Genomic DNA, 17,201 nt, shown 5'->3' with positions numbered 1-17,201 from the left:
TACTAATTTTGTCAAATTTAGTCTTAAATTTTTAAATTAACTATTTATGGTCCTTTGAATTTCAAATTGTTAACATATGTAGTCCAAGTTAACTACACATGATCTTTTAACTTTCAAAATTTAACCAGTCGTGAAGGACCATGGCCGGTTAAAATTTAATAGTTGAAGAATCATAGGTGGTTAACTTGGGCCACGGCAATTTAAAAATCGAAAAACTGCTAGTGGTCAATTTGAAAGTTTAGGACTAAATGTGGCAAAATCACTATATTCGGAGGACCTTAGATGGTATTAACTGCCCTTATGTTATCTGTACTTTTATTTTGGCTACAATCTTTTTTTCCCATTCATGCTTCCTCAATAGTGGAGTTTTTTTTGTGGTTTTTGAGGAGTTTTTGTAAGTGTGATTATTAAAGAGAATATAGGTAAGAAGAAAAAAAATGGACAAAAATAAAATAAATTTGATTTCAAAAAACTAAACAACGTCATAAACGCGCCCGCTGGGCGCATTTTGTGCCTTTCACGTGTGGGTGACGAGATGTGTTTATTCTGTGGTGGGTCCCACATTTATGCAAAATCTCAGGTCTTTGCAGGAGATGCTCAAACCCTCCCTCCATCTCTTTCAAGGTGGCAAAAAACTCCTCAAAATCTATGATAAATTTGCTCATGGGATGTCCTAGATCTTTGAAAATTTAATTTCACTTTTGGTCACACGACTTTTGAGATCTTATAACATTTAGTACACAACTTTAAATTTTTTCAATTTTGGTGCCTAAGTTTATTATTTTTATCAGTGTTGGTCCTTTCGGCTAAATTGACGATGAAATGTTGCCAAGTTTTAAATTTTAGGGGTAAAATAATCATCCAAAGAAAAGAACTTCAATATATAAAGTTATAAACAAAAGAAAAATCATATTAAGAGAAAAAGAACGGTTTGTCACTTACAAGAGTAGGGAATGTTGAAGGTCAAGACTATTTGAGCTTATTGAGGAGGATTGGTAGCGTCACGAGAGTGGGACAATCCTTGTGTTCCGATTTGGTCTAACATTGAATCATGAGAGTGGCATGTTAGTACACCGAATTGGTGTTGCAATCTTTGAACCCGAAGTGAAGTATCATAACCCTCAATCCTTTGTTTTGGCATTAAACCAATATAACCCCATTTTTCCACCTTTATGTGAGACCCCAAAATACTTTTCCATAAAACTTCTATTTTATTTCATTCTAAAATAAAAACTATGAATATAATTTTATTCCTGCAATGATTTTTGGCTAAATGAGTGTATAAGTAAAATATTTTCAAAACTTCCTATTTCAAATGGTTTAATACAAAATATTGGTATATTTATTTATGGTTTTCAAAATCCTATTTTAGGGGAATATTTGTTATTTAAAAACTTGATCCAAAAGTCTATTTGAGACAAACATGTGAACTTGATAGTCAAATTTTTGACCCAACCTTGATTGCAAAATGAACCCAACCTATTTCTAAATTTTTATGATATACTCTTACCTGAACTTGATCCAACTTTTTACTCAAAATTATAATCCAAAATTTTAAACCGCGAAATTCCCTTTCTACCCCTCCCTAGCCATTCACTCCATCTCCTATCTACCTAGGGTTTTGAGCCCCTATTTAAATTACACTATTTCATTGCTAGAACTTAATCCATCCCTTGCTCTTCCTCACTCTCATCATCAAGAGGCTTTCATGTAAGAAGACAATATTAGTTGGCTATCTTCTTATTCTCTTTCTCTTCGCTTCTTCCTTACTTCTTCTTTTCCTCAACTATTTTTCCTTCTTTTTCTTCCCCTACATTATCTCATTGTTTATGTGTGTGTGTGTGTGTGTGTGTGTCTGTATGCTTATGTATGATGTTTGTTTTCTATGATCTTGTTTGGGGTTGATATGAGGTGAAGGAAGTGGGAACCACCGAAGGAAGGAGGAGGGATTCACAGTAGTAGGCTAGCAAACTCGAGGTATAACCCATGGATGCCCAAAACCTATTATTTTTACCCAAAATCTGTGATATATGTTATGTGTGTTGATAGTACTAATTGCCACGTAATGCGGTAATTAAATAAACACGAGACCAATTAAAGCAATTAAATAGCTCTTATTGATCACAGTGAAGGCCCTAAGTACAATCTAAATGGTTGCTCTGAGTACCGACTGACTGCGGTCGGGGTTCTCTAACAACAACCTATCGATCGTCCAAAAGCCCCTCACATTGTCGCTACTGCGGGTATTTATAGCCGCGGAGCCGGACACAAGTCCGGCCGTCCGGCATGTCTCCCACGTAGCAACCACGTGTCGCCGTCCCGGGTGCCCTGCCTGTCAACGTGTGGAGCCGCCACGTGTTCCTTTTCAGCTCTCTCGCTAAAGGGCTACCACTCGGTGGTCGACAATGCCACTCGGGTAACTCCCGGTCGGACCCCGACCGGGTTCTCCACAAAAAACCCGACCTGTAACCTGCAAGGACAAGAAGAAAAGGACGAAGGCACATCGGTCGGGGTAGCACTATGTCGGTCGGGGTATTCCCTACCAAGAGCCCCCCAGCCTGGGCCTTTTTGACCGTCCGGGAAAAAACAGGACGGGATGAAGAAGCCCAACCGTCAGCCACCAAACCGACCGGCCAGCTGTCATTCCTTCCCTTGCCATGTGTCGACGACTGCCGGCCTCTGCGACTGCAACGGTCGCCTCGGAATCAGCACTGGCCGTGTCACGCAAGTGGACTGGTTTCCCGCCCAAACGCTCTCCTATAAATAGGCCCTTGAGGCCCTCATTTGAACTTTCCTCAATCTTCTGAATCGATCAGCATACTTAGAGAGTCCCGAGCGAAGTACTTCAGCAGACCAGTCGAGCAAAGGATCTTCGAGCTTTTCAAAGTCTCTTCGATCGGTAAGCTTTCATATCTTCTGCTTTTGTACCTGCTTTATATTTTCATATAGCAGTTGGTAGGGCAAGACTAACTTCGACCCAAACGTCCCGAGCCCCATACTAACCCCGACCGACCTTTAGGTAGAAAGAATGTCGGACTCGGACAGCTAGAACGTGTCGGTCGCAGATTACGACGACGAGGTCGAGCAAACCAGCGAGGATGTGGACATAATGTCCTACTCGCCGGAGGTTGTTCAACGACCACAACAAACTCCCGAGCGAGCCCCCGAGCAACAACGGTCATCGAGCTCGTCTGGGACGTCGGGATCGAGCTCCATCGGATCGGGGAGGTCGAGCGGGGAGACGTCCACGAGCGGACGAAATTCCCCGGCCGAGGGCGTCCGGGAGACGCCCACGAGGGTAATTGGGGATTACCCTCAAGTCGAGCCCCAGGAGGGCGATCGAGCGAACGACGCGGAACCGGTCGAGGAAGGCCCGGCCGAGCAGGCGACGCCGGGCGGGGACGGGTACGAGTTCCTCAACAGCGAGAGCGTCGAGAACCAGATGAGCAAGCTGACTAAAGGCGAAGCAGCCAAAATCGCCGCAACACTCGCTGGTCGGGTTGAGTTCGACACCAGCCGCCAGCTCGGGAACATAATTGACCGGCACCGGGGAAAGTAGATCGGGATGCACTACGACTCCCTAATGGCCCCGATCACTTTCCCCTTCCCGGGCCTTCTCACCGCATTCCTGGGTTACTACCAGGTCGTGCCCGGACAGATTTGCCTGAACGCGCACCGGATGATCGCGTGCTTCCCCCAGATCTGCAGTGTGCACAACTTGGCTTGCACCATGGAGCTGTTCAACTTCGTCTACCAGGTGAAGGTGTTGGCGGCCACGTATGGGGGCGGGTTCTTAATGACCCAATCCCGAGCAGATCTGTGCTCGATCGAGGGCCTGCCCGGGAATAATCGGGGATGGAAGAACCAGATATTCTCGGTCAAATACGACCCGTGGATCCTCCCGGTCGAGAGGGTTTGGAGCCAGCGCTTCCGGAAGCAAGTCATTCCGGTCGAGACTCAGGCCCTCAAGGACGCGGTCACCAAGATATCGAGCGAGATCTACGAGTACCGGATCTTCAAGACGCCCGAGAGCTATGAGGCGGCCCAACTGCCCGAGCCGGTGTACGACGTGCCTGAGAAGTACAAGCCCGAGCCGAGGGGCGTAACGATCGCGAGGGCGCCCGCTCGGGGCAAACGGAAGGGAAAAGGTCTAACACTAACCAATTCTCCCCGACCTTAGCCCCCGAACGTTTTCTCGTCCCGATCTAACCACCTTCCTTTTATTTGTTTGTAGAGATGGCCGGCTTCGGAGATGACGACGCCCCTCTACCCCCGGTGGCCAAGATCGTGCTTGGCAAGAAGAAACCGAAGACCAAACCGGCCGGGGAAAAGGAGGTCCCACTCGCCCGACCGATGGGCGCCTCAACTGTCACCACGCCCGAAGGCTATGTGGTGGATGCGTCCGAAGTCCTGGTCGCCCGGGTGGCAGTTGGCAAAGGCAAGGAGAAGGTGCCCGAGAAGGGCGTGACTAAGAGCGGGGCCCTGAAGCGTCGTCGCGAGCAGTGCAACCCGAGCCCCTCGGGCGGGGGCAGCAAAGGCGGGTCGTCTATCCTTGCCCGGATCGGCAACGCCGGGCCAGCTAAGGAAGACGTGACCAAGCTGACCCCGAGCCAAGTGGCCGAGAAGATCGGCTACGACTTGGCCGAGGTAAAACTTTCTTCCTCTCATCTTTATACGCAAGTAACCCCACTCGGGCTAACTCCGATCGTTTCCATATTACAAATCTCCCGAGCGGCCCAGTTTCTTCAACAACGGGCTCTGCAGGCCAATGAGGCCGAAGCTCTGAAGAAGGTCGCCAACCGGCGACTGCAAGAAGTCTGGGACCTCCAAGCGGAGCTTAAGAAGGCCAAAGAGGAGCGGGACCTTTCCGAGAAGGTCGCCCAACAAGCGGTCGGGGAAGTTGCAGAGCTGAAGGCCCGACTGAACGACCCGAACGAGCTGGCTCGCTTCCTCTTCCGGGACAATGAGTCGGGCACTTGATTTCTTCGGTCCGTTCGGGACACCAAGGTAGGGGAGGAGCTGGTCTGGACGTTCGGTCGGTGGGCGTACAAAGCCGGCCAGAGGAAGATGCGTGAGAAAATGCAGAAGATCATGGAGCAAGCGCTCGAAGGGGATGATCTTCAGCTGGTTTTGACCACGCTCCCTCAAGACATTCCCGACCCGGGGCCTCCGCCGTTCGACCCGAATGAGAAGACGGCCGAAACAAGCAGAGCCGCAGCCACCCCGAGCGAAGCGGAACCTTCGAAGAAGGGCGAGGCAGAGCATGCAAAGAAGTAGATGTAGGTTCTACTTTTTTTTGTACCGAACTTGATCGGGAGCCCGGTCCCGAATTTGTACCGGGCACCTTCTATATTAATGAAGCTTGTTTTTTATCCAACTTGTACCGCTCGTTCTCCTAGCACTTTTACTTTTAATTACACAAGCCGAACATCCAATGCTCGACCTCGCGGCCTCATGGCCTGGTCGTACATGATTCGACTCGTTCAGCACCCGACCTCGTGGCCTTATGGCCTGGTCATGTATCTTTTGATCGGTCTAATGCCCGACCTCGCGGCCTCATGGCCTAGTCGTGCATTTTTCGATCGGAACATCGACGTTCTGATGGCCTACCCGATCAGGTTTACCCGACCTTCTGGCCTTATCGATTTTTTGAAAACTAATAAGCCTCTTCGATCGGGGTGTTCCCGAGCGACGGACCTACCTTCTTCGATCGGGGTGTTCCCGAGCGACGGACCTACAGCACTTCCTTCATCCTAGCCCCCACACTATTGTGCGCTCGAGGCACGGGTGGGTGCAATAGTGGAAAGAAGTTGGACGGATCGGGGAATTATGCTAGAGCTCTGGCTTTCCCGATCGGTGGCGTGACCCAGATGTCCGCCGAAGAGGAGCGCATTTGACCGGTCGACAGATTCACCCTTCGCCCAGTTGAGATAGCGTAGTGATGAATTAACCTACGTCAAACGAAGGTAAGGGAAAATACCGATCAGGCCGCCGTATGCAAACAGTCGAGCAATCACCGATCGTATATACATTAAACCTTCCCGCTCGCAGGCGGTTAAGAAATTATTTACAATTTACAGATAATTGACGAACGAGGCCGATGTCAATAATGTTATATTATTTGGCTTTATAATATGTTATTAATTGTGTGGTCCTAGATAGGTAGTTTAGTAGAGCCTAATAGTTAGGAGAGGTTTACGTCTTCTAAACCTCTCCTAACTATTAGGCTCTACTAAACTACCTATCTAGGACCACACAATTAATAACATATTATAAAGCCAAATAATATAACATTATTAACAGCCGACTCGCAGGCCGAGCCCCCACTTCGTCCAAAATTACAAGAAATAGACTAATGCCTAAATATAACGAGGTGCTCGGAATTCCAAGTCCCCTCGATCACCCGACCGGTTGTCGTCTCCAGTCGGTATGTTCCCGGCCGCACGACCGCGCTGATAATATACGGCCCTTCCCAATTCTGAGCTAGCTTTCCGCCTTCCAAAGGTTGACTGGCTTCCCGTCGGCGTAAGACATAATCTCCCACCTGAAAATATCGAGGGTTGACCCGAACATCCTTTGTACTCTTGACTCTCTTCTGATACTCGGCCACACGCCGAGCGGCTAGCTCTCTTTTCTCCTCGACCCCATCGAGATCCACGACCATCAAATGTTCGTTCTCCTCTGCATTGTAAGTTCGTTCTCGGTCGGTTGGGATCCATGCCTCGATCGGGAGTCGGGCATCTGCTCCGTAGACAAGGGCGAATGGAGTTTCCAAAGTAGCCTATCTCGGGGTCGTCCGATAAGTCCACAAAACATAGGGCAACTCATCGGCCCAACTACGACCAGCCGAGTGTAGCTTCTTCTTCAGACCTTCCAGGATCGTCCGATTGGCATTCTCCACTTGTCCATTTCCCTGCGGGTAAGCCACCGACGACCGGACGTGGGTCGTCCCGATCATGGCCAAGAAATTCTGGAAATATTGGCTTACGAATTGGCGGTCGTTGTCGCTGATGAGATGCACGGGCACACCAAAGTGGGAAATCACATTGCGCCATAAGAACCGAGCACACTGCTGAGATGTGATCGTGGCTAACGGCTCGGCTTCAATCCACTTGGAGAAGTAATCAATGGCAACAATAACAAACTTTCTCCGACCGGAGAGTTGAGGGAAGGGTCCCAAGATGTCTACCCCCCACCTTGCTAAGGGAATTGCAGTCGTGACCGGCTGGTAGAAAGTGGCTGGTCGTCCGGGCATCCGGGCAAACAATTGACACGTCTCACATTCCCAAGCGAGTTTTTCACAATCCAGCTGGAGGGACGGCCAATAATACCCGATCAGCATGATTCGGCGAGCTAACGATCGGCCTCCTTGATGTGATGAACAGTTGCCGGAGTGCAACTCCTTCATTACTAGATCGGCCTCAAATGCGGTCAAGCAACACATCAGAGGGCTTCCATACGATCGTCTATAGAGACGACCGTTCAAGACTTGGAACCTCGGGGCTCTAAGCTTGGCCTTCCGAGCACGCTGCCGACCGTGCTCGAGGAACTCCTTCAGATCAGTGATCCAACTATCTTCTATCGGTTGGATAGGATTGATCGGCAATCGGTGGATGCTGTGCCTCGGGATCACCAAAATCCGAGCGTTCTTCGACATGTATTCCGAGGCGTCTTTGGCCAATTTGGACAAGATGTCCGCATCGGCATTATCCAATCGGGTATGTGCCGGACGGTGTACCCCCGGAACAGAGCGAGTTTTTCCATGGCTAGGTCTCGGTACTGCTACAATCGTTCTCCATTCACTTCATAATCCCCGAGAACCTGCCCGACCACGAGCGCGGAATCTGTTTGGGCCCTTATATACTCAGCCCCCAAATCCCGAGCACATTGTAAGCCGTTGACAAAGGCTTCGTACTCGGCTTCATTGTTGCTTGGATGGAACTGATTCATGAGGGCGAAATAGACCTTGAATCCCTCCGGGCTCGTGACCACCACTCCTCCTCCTGCCCCTTTCTTGCTGCCCGACCCATCAGTAGCCAACGACCACCACTCAGCCTCGGGATCCGCGACCTCGGGGGGTCGGGTATCCCGGGCGGTGCACTCGACCAAGAAATCTGCAAGGGCTTGACCTTTGATAGCTGGTCTCGGTCGGTATTCTATCGCGTACTGGGTCAGCATTAACGCCCACTTGACTAGGCGACCGGATGATGAAGCAGTTCGGAGGACTGGCCCGATCGGCTGATCGGTCAACACGCGAATTGCTCGACCCTAGAAGTAGGGAGCTAACTTCTTCGCGGCAATGTACAAGGCGTAGACGACCTTCTCAAGCCGGGAGTACCAGAGCTCGGGACCATGTTGCGCGTGGCTTACATAGTACACCGGTCGCTGGACCCTTCCAGATCGGTTCGGCACTGGTAGGGAATATCCCGACCGACATAGCTTCACCACGACCGAGGAGTCTTTGTCTCTTTCTCCTTGTCTTTGCAGGTAACAGGTCGGGCTCCACGAGAAGAACCCGGTCGTAGACCGACCGGAGTTGCCCGAGCGACGGTGTCGACCACCGAGCGGTAGCCCTTGGGCGAAAGAGCTGACGAAGGACACGTGGCGGCTCTTTACATCGACAGGCAGGGCACCCGGGAGGATGACACGTGGTGGCTACGTGGAGGACATGCCGAACGGCTGGAATCCTGTCCCCGGCATAGCGGCTATAAATACCCACAGTAGCTACAGTGTAAGGGACTTTTGGACGATCGATAGGTTGTTGTTAGAGAATCCCGACCGCAGCCAGTCGGTACTCAGAACAACCAAGTAGATTGTACTTAGGGCCTTTACCGGGATCAATAAAGATTTTACTTGCTTTAATTGGTCTCGTGATATTTTATATTGCTTACGTAGAATTAGCAGTATCATTTTGGCGCCGTCTGTGGGGACCCGTCCAAGAAACCAACGTCTTGACGAGCACCCGATCACCATATCGACATGTATCCGTGGGCACACAACAACTTCGCCGACGACCAGGCGGATGCGGCGAGCTCCTCCGACCACTATGCTACCCAACAGCAAGGTCAGACAATGGACCTCAACCTCAATCTCTCACCGCCACATCCGTCGAATACATACCCGGCCGCCCAGCAGCCGGTGAATTACATACAACCGGGATACCCACCACCCGGTCTGCCATACCAGCAGCAGCCGATGATGTATCCCGCCCAGTACCCGTACCCGGTCACACCTCCACCGTACGGGTATTGGCCAGGCCAACCGATGTGCTACACTTCCCCGGTTGGTTGTCCACCATATACGCCTGCCTATACAGCTCCAGCCGCCGCCCCTCCAGTACAACCGACCGCACAAGTAGAGCCGCAGCGTCAATCCACTTCCCGGGCTCGACGCTCGGCTCATTCGCGGTTGGGGTCGGGGGGTGCTGATGCGATGGAGGCACCAGCTCAGGCCGTTCAAGCGGAGGACCCTGAAGAAGCTGCCCGAGCGGTAGCTTTTGATCGTCTTCGACCGGAGATGCGCCAGCGTTTGGGACCCCAAGACCCAAATCGCGGGCAAGAAGACGTACAAATGCAGGAAGCTAGCCACGAGGCTTCATCCGGATATAGCGGGTCGAGATCTCACCGACGGCGACGCGCTCGGGATACAGCCCAAGCCGCTCAAGCCGCCGAGCTCAACGAAACCCGAGGATTGCTCTACAACCTCCAGGCGGAAGTTGCGCAGCTCAGGAGTGCGTATCCTACAGCACCCCCGGCCGACCGATCGACCCTACACCAGACGCCTTTCACAGAAGCGGTAATGGCTCAGCCTTACCCGCTCAACTTAAAGGTCTCGGGAGAGAAGAGTTACGACGGTCGGACAGATCCTGAGGCTCACGTGAATGATTTTTTCAGCAATATGATGCTGAAGGGCGTTTCAGACGCCGTGATGTGCAGGGCCTTCTACTCAACGCTCACCGGTCGGGCGGCAGAATGGTTCCGAACCCTGTAGCCGGGGTCAATCGACAAATTTGAGACCCTGGCGATCAAGTTTGTACGGGAGTTCATTACTTCCAAAGTGGTGAGGAAGTCCTATATGTACCTCAAAAAGGCCAAGCAGCTCGAAGGGGAAAGCTTGACCGACTTCCTCATCAAGTGGAAGGCAGCAGTCGGGGAGGTCGAGCCCATGGATGATGCGACCGCCACTCACATGCTTCACATCTCCCTCTGGGCGGGGTATCTATACCAGGATTTTATCCTCCACCCCCCGACCACATATGAGGAGGCCCTCCGAAGGGTCACTGATTATGCCAACGCAGGTGAGGCGAATGCCGTCAAGCGCTCGCAGGAGGTCGGCTCTTCGTCCCGTAAACCGGCCGGCCGGGCGGAACACCGGTCGGGAAATGACCATCCCCGATCCCGAACCAGGCCTGGGGAGTTTACGGCCTTGAACCGATCCGCAGCGGAGGCCATGCAATACGCCCAGTCCTGCAATCTCATCAAACTTCCCCATCCCGATCGAGACGGCCCTGACAAGAGTAAGCATTGCGCTTACCATCGATGCGCCGGGCATGACACCGAGGAGTGTACCCACTTGCGCCAATTATTGGAAGATTTGCTCAATTTGGGAAAATTGGACAAGTGTGTGGGAAAGAGAGAAGACAGCAAGAGAAATACCGATCGGAGGGATCACAGACGATCTCATCACCGCTCTGATCGGTCGGGCCAGGACCGAAGAGACGATCGAAGGGACGATCGTCATGATGACCGACGGGACCCTGACCCTCCGTCCGGTAGCCGCCCGTCCGGAAAACCAACCATCCATGTCATTTTTGGTGGGCTGGAAGATGCTTCCCGACCGCGGACAAATTGCCCGGTCGCAGTAGTGGATTCCCGGGAGACCGGGAAGAGGCAGAAGATGGAGCCCATAACCTTCACCCTCGAGGACCAACCCACCAGCGGTGATCACGGCATGGAGGCGCTCATGGTCACGATTGACGTCAAGGGGACGGATGTCCAAAGGGTTATGGTTGACACGGGCAGTAGCGTGAACGTCCTATACTTGGACGTGTTTGAGAAGCTTGGCCTTGACAGGAAGGAGCTGACTCCGGTCGGTGTACCACTGTCAGGATTTACCGGGGCTCTTATCTACCCCGAGGGAAAAATAACGCTCCCGGTCGAGATCGGCACGCCTCCAAAGTCGATCCAAACGGAGCTGGAATTTGTTGTGGTCAACCTCCATTGCGTCCACAACATTATCTTGGGCCGACCCGCCATTATGAAGATCGGTGGGATAATTTCTATGCCTCACCTATGCATGAAATTCCCCACCCCCAACGGGGTCGGCGTGGTCCGTGGCGATGTCCAATCCGCCCGGAAGTGTTACACCCGAGCGGTCAATAGACGTGACTCCGGTCCGTCTTCCCGGGTGAACACCATAGCCAAGGAGGAGGCTAAGGAACGGAAGGGGCAGCCTGAGCCTTCCGAAGAAATTGAAGAAGTTCCCCTGTCCGAGGACCGCCCGGACAGGAAGATTAAGATTGGCCGAGCCCTCACTCCCGAGCTCCGAGCGGAAGTTCTGGCCGTGCTCCGGGAGTATGCCGATATTTTTGCATGGGGGCTCGAAGATATGCCCGGGATCGATCGGTCGGTCATTTGTCACAAATTGGCCGTCGATCCCGCAGCTAAGCCGGTCGTGCAAAAGACACGACACCTCTCCTCTGATCGCCGCGAGTTTGTAAGAGAAGAAGTCAAAAAGATGGCGGCGATCGAGCACATCCGTCCGGTGGTCTATCCTGAGTGGGTGGCAAATATTGTTCTTGTTCCTAAGCCCCCAGCATGGAGGATGTGCATCGACTTTACGGACCTCAACAAAGCCTGTCCGCTCGACCCGTATCCTCTACCGAGCATTCATCAGATGGTCGACGAGACGGCTGGGGCCGAGTTAATGAGCTTCATGGATGCCTTTAAGGGATACCATCAGATCATGATGCACCATGAAGACGAGAGCAAGACAGCCTTCGTGACCCCGGATGGGCTGTATTGTTACCGAGTGATGCCGTTCGGCCTCCGAAACGCAGGAGCGACCTACCAAAGGATGGTCAACATGCTCTTTGCTGATCTGCTGGGCCGAACGATGGAAGCTTACATCGACGATATGTTGGTCAAGAGTCGGGACCGATCCGACCACACTCGGGACCTTCGGGAGTGCTTCCAGATCATGAGGAAGTACCAGTTGCGGCTGAACCCGACCAAGTGTACATTCGCGGTTCAGACCGGCAAGTTCCTCGGCTATATGATGACCAAGAGAGGAATCGAGCCTAACCCGGCCAAAGTAAAAGCGATTCTGGACATGCAGCCACCTTCCACCGTTCGGGAAGTCCAGCAATTGACCGGTCGGTTGGCGGCCCTCAGCCGGTTCCTCTCCAAGCTAGCCGAGCGCGCGTTACCTTTCTTCAAGGTATTGCGAAAAGTTAATGGATTCGTCTGGGACGAGGAATGCCGAGCGGCTTTTGACGAGCTGAAGGAGTATCTCATGTCACCAATTGTGCTCTCAAAGCCCGAGCTCGAAGAAGAGCTAGACGTGTACCTCGCCGTCTCCGATCGTGCAGTAAGCGCAGTTCTGTGCCGAACCGATCCGGAAGGGGTCCAGCGACCGGTGTACTATGTAAGCCACGCGCTACATGGTCCGAGCTCCGGTACTCCCGGCTCGAGAAGGTCGTCTACGCCCTTTACATTGCCGCGAAGAAGTTGGCTCCCTACTTCCAAGGTCGAGCAATTCGCGTGTTGACCGATCAGCCGATCGGGCCAGTCCTCCGAACTGCTTCATCATCAGGTCGCCTAGTCAAATGGGCGTTAATGCTGACCCAGTACGCGATCGAGTACCGACCAAGACCTGCTATTAAAGGTCAAGCTCTTGCGGATTTCTTGGTTGAGTGCACCGCCCGGGATACCCGGCCTCCTGAGGTTGCGGATCCCGAGGCTGAGTGGTGGTCACTGGCAACAGATGGGTCGAGTAGCAAAAAAGGGGCAGGAGGAGGAGTGGTGGTCATGAGCCCGGAAGGATTCAAGATCTATTTTGCTCTTATGTACCAGTTCCACCCGACCAACAACGAAGCCGAGTACGAAGCGTTCGTTAACGGCTTGCAGTGCGCTCGGGACTTGGGGGCTGACTACATTCGAGCACAGACAGATTCCGCGCTCGTGGTCGGGCAAGTTCTCGGGGACTATGAAGTTAATGGTGAGCGTTTGCAGTTGTATCGAGACCTTGCCATGGAAAAGCTCGCTCAGTTCCGGGGGTATACCGTCCGACACATACCCCGGTTGGATAACGCCGATGCGGATATCTTATCTAAACTGGCCCAAGACGCCCCGGAGCACATTTCGAAGATAGCTCGGATCTTGGTGATCCCCAGACACAGTATCCATCGCCTGCCGGTCAATCCAATTCAGCCGGTGGAGGACAGCTGGATCACCGATCTGAAGGAATACCTCGAGCACGGTCGACTCCCAGACGACCCACAGCGCGCTCGAAAAGCCAAGCTGAGAGCCCCAAGGTTTCCAAGTCTTCGATGGTCGTCTTTATCGGCGATCGTATGGAGGCCCTCTTATGCGTTGCTTGACCGCGTTCGAGGCCGAGTTAGTCATGAAGGAGCTGCACTCGGGAATCTGTTCCTCACATCAAGGAGGTTCGATCCCTGGCCCGTCGTATTATGCTGATCGGGTACTATTGGCCGTCCCTCCAGCTGGACTGTGAAAAGTTAGCTCGGGAATGTGAGACGTGCCAACTGTACGCACGGGATGCTGGACGACCGGCAACGTTCTACCAGCCAGTCACGACCGCAATTCCTTTCGCTAGGTGGGGGGTAGATATCTTGGGCCCCTTCCCTCAGCTTTCCGGTCGGAGAAAATTCGTGATCGTCGCCATAGATTACTTCTCCAAATGGATAGAAGCCGAGCCCTTAGCCACGATCACATCTCAGCAGTGTGCTCGCTTCCTTTGGCGCAATGTCATTTCCCGTTTTGGCGCACCGTGCATCTCATTAGCGACAACGGTCGCCAGTTTGTGAGCCAATACTTCCAGAATTTCTTGGCCACGATCGGGACGACTCACGTCCGGTCGTCGGTCGCTTACCCACAGGGAAATGGACAAGTGGAGAATGCTAACCGGACAATATTGGAAGGTCTGAAAAAGAAGTTACACTCGGCCGGTCGTAGTTGGGCCGATGAGTTGCCATATGTTTTGTGGACTTATCGGACGACCCCGAGGGAAGCTACTTTGGAGACCCCTTTCGCCCTGGTTTACGGAGCCGAGGCCCGACTTCCGATTGAGGCCTGGATTCCGACCGATCGAGAGAGAACCTATAATGTGGAAGAGAACGAAAACGCGATGGCCGTGGACCTTGATGGGATCGAAGAAAAAAGGGAGCTAGCCGCTCGACGCATAGCCGAGTATCAGAAGCGCGTCAAGAGTTCTAAAGATGTTCGGGTCAACCCTCGTTATTTCCAAGTCGGAGACTACGTTCTACGACGAAGGGAGGCCAGCCAACCTCTAGAGGGCGGAAAGCTAGCTCAGAACTGGGAAGGGCCGTACATCATCAATGCTGTCATACGGCGGGTACATACCGACTAGAGACAACGACTGGTCGGCTAATCGAGGGGACTTGGAATTCCGAGCACCTCGTTCTTTTTAGGCATTAGCCCATTTTTTGTATTTTTAGACGAAGTGGGGGCTCAGACCTGCGAGTTAGTCCCGGTCGTCATTTCTATGTAAATTTATGGTTGTAAAATTGATTCAACCGCCTGCGAGCGGGAAAGTTTAATGTATGTACGATCGATGATTGCCCGACCGTTTGTATGCGGCGGCCCGATCAGTTTATTTTCTTTCACCTTCGTTACATGCAGATCAGTTCAACATTCATCAACCGGCGAATCTATCGACCGGTCAAAACGCGCTCCACACGGGTGGACACCCAAGTCATGCCACTGATCGGGGAAGTCAGGAGCTCTCAGCCCCGATCCGTCCAACTTCTATCCACTATTGCACCCACTCGTGCCTCGAGCGCACAATAGTGTGGGGGCTGGGATAAGGAAGTATTTGCAGGCCCGTCGCTCGGTTACATTTCGACCGTAGAGGCTTGTTTTCAAAAATATATATTTTTTCGACAAAGGCCGGAGATCGGGTAAACCCGATCGGTTGGTCAGATTTGACGTCGAAATATGAACGAACGACCAGGCCATAAGGTCGTAAGGTCGGGCGTTAAGCGGATGAATATTGCGAGACCGGGTCTAAAGGCCAGGGGGTCGAGTGATTGAGATCAGTGTGTGCAAGTTGGAAGCAAGGAAACGAGAGACGAGCGACGCAAGAAAGCACAAAAAAATAAATTTTATTAATTGACAAAAGGTGCCCGGTACAATTCGGGACCGGGCTCCCGATCGGTGTTTCTTAACAAAAAAGAGGAGACAGCCTAGCCTATTTCTTTGCCTCCCGGGCTCCAGCAGCCGCTTCCTTCCCGCTTGAAGGGGCCGCCGACGACGCTCCAGGCTCGGCCGCCTTGGCTTTTGGGGGCGAACGGAGAAGGACCGGGATCGGCTAGGTCTGGGGGTAAGGCCGAGAGGACCAGCTGAAGGTCTTCCCCGTCCAGGGCCTGTTCCAACCGAGAACGGACTCGTTCAAGCATCTTCCGCTTCCCGGCCGTAAAGCCCCAGCGACCGAACGAGACGATCAGCTCTTCCCCGATCTCTGTTCCCCGGGCTGCTGTGAGGAAGGCCGAGCCCAAGTCCTTGTCTTTGAAGGCTGCCCGCGCCAGCTCGCTCGGATTCTCGAGCTGAGCCTTCAGCTCCTTGGCCTCTTTGATCGCCCGGCTGGCGACCTTCTCGCAAGAACCCGCTCCTCGTCGCCCTTCTTCAGGGCCTTCTGGGTCTTCTCCAGCTCGGCTTTGGAGGTCCTTGATCTCCTTCAAGCGACGGGCGGCCGTCTTCTTGTGGTGATCAGCTTCCTCGGCCAGCATGGCTCGACCTTGTAGGAGCTGGGCGGCCCGGGAAATCTGCAAAACAAGAGACGTTCGGTTAGCCCGATCGAAAACACTTGGGCAAAGAAAGATTATAAGTTGGGAAACTCACCTCAGCCAGGTCGTGGCCGATCTGTTCAGCCACCTGGGTCGGGGTCATCTTCCCCAGATCCACTCGGCTGGCGGCGGCGTTGCCGATCCGTGCCAGCACGGACGTAGAATCCCTTTCTCGCCCGACAGAAGGGCTCGGGCTGTGTTGGTCACGGCGGCGCTTCAGGCTGCCCACCTCGGTCGCGCCCTGGTCGGCGACCTTCTCCTTGCCCCGGGCGACCTCCCCGGTGACCAAGACGTCAGGCTGCTCGACGATGAAGCCCTCGCCCGTCGACACGGGTCGAGGCACTCAGGGTCGGGCAGTGGGAATCTCCTTTTCCCCGGCTGCTTTGGTCTTGGCCTTCTTCTTCCCGCCGAGGGAGATCTTCGTGGGCGGGGAAGGGCGGTGTCTTCATCGCCGAATTCTGCCATGGCTGCAATAAAAGAGCTAAGTTAGATAGATCAAGAAATGAAGCTAGGTCGGGAGGAACAGCTCGAGCTAAACCTTTCTTCTTCCGTTTCGACGGCTTGGCGACCGTCACGCCCATCGGTACGGGAAGGTACTTCTCCTTTAGCTCGTACGTGGGGGGCGGGAGCTTGGCGGCTGCGAGACTTTCAGCCGTCCGGAAGATTGTGTATTCGTGCACCTCGCTCGAAATCCGGCTGACCGTGTCCTCAGCGCTTGCGTCTCGACCGGCACCACTTGCTTTCTGAAGTGGCTGCTCCAAGTGCGATCGACCGGGAGGATCCAGGGGTCGTATTTGATGGAGAAAATTCTGTTCTTCCACCCTTGTTGTTCCCGGCAGGCCTTTGATGGAGCACATATCTGCTCGGGATTGCAGCATCAGGAACCCACCCCCGTAGCGGCCCGGGAGAACCTTGATCTGGTAGATGAAGTTGAACAACTCCATCGTGCACTCGGCCTCGTGCCGAGTGCATATCTGCGGGAAGCAGGCGAGGATCCGATGTGCGTTCGGGCAGATTTGAGCCGGAACGACCCGGTAGTACGCTAGAAAGGCCGTCAAGAGGGCCGGGAAGGGAATGGCAATCGGGGCCATTAGGGAGTCGTAATGCATCCCGATCCACTTGCCCCGATGCCTGTCAATCACGTTCCCCAGCTGCC

Source organism: Ipomoea nil, unplaced genomic scaffold (genome assembly GCF_001879475.1).
Source record: "Ipomoea nil cultivar Tokyo-kokei standard unplaced genomic scaffold, Asagao_1.1 scaffold0202, whole genome shotgun sequence".
In the NCBI taxonomy this organism is placed as follows: Eukaryota; Viridiplantae; Streptophyta; class Magnoliopsida; order Solanales; family Convolvulaceae; genus Ipomoea; species Ipomoea nil.
Note: the sequence above shows the minus strand (reverse complement) of the source record.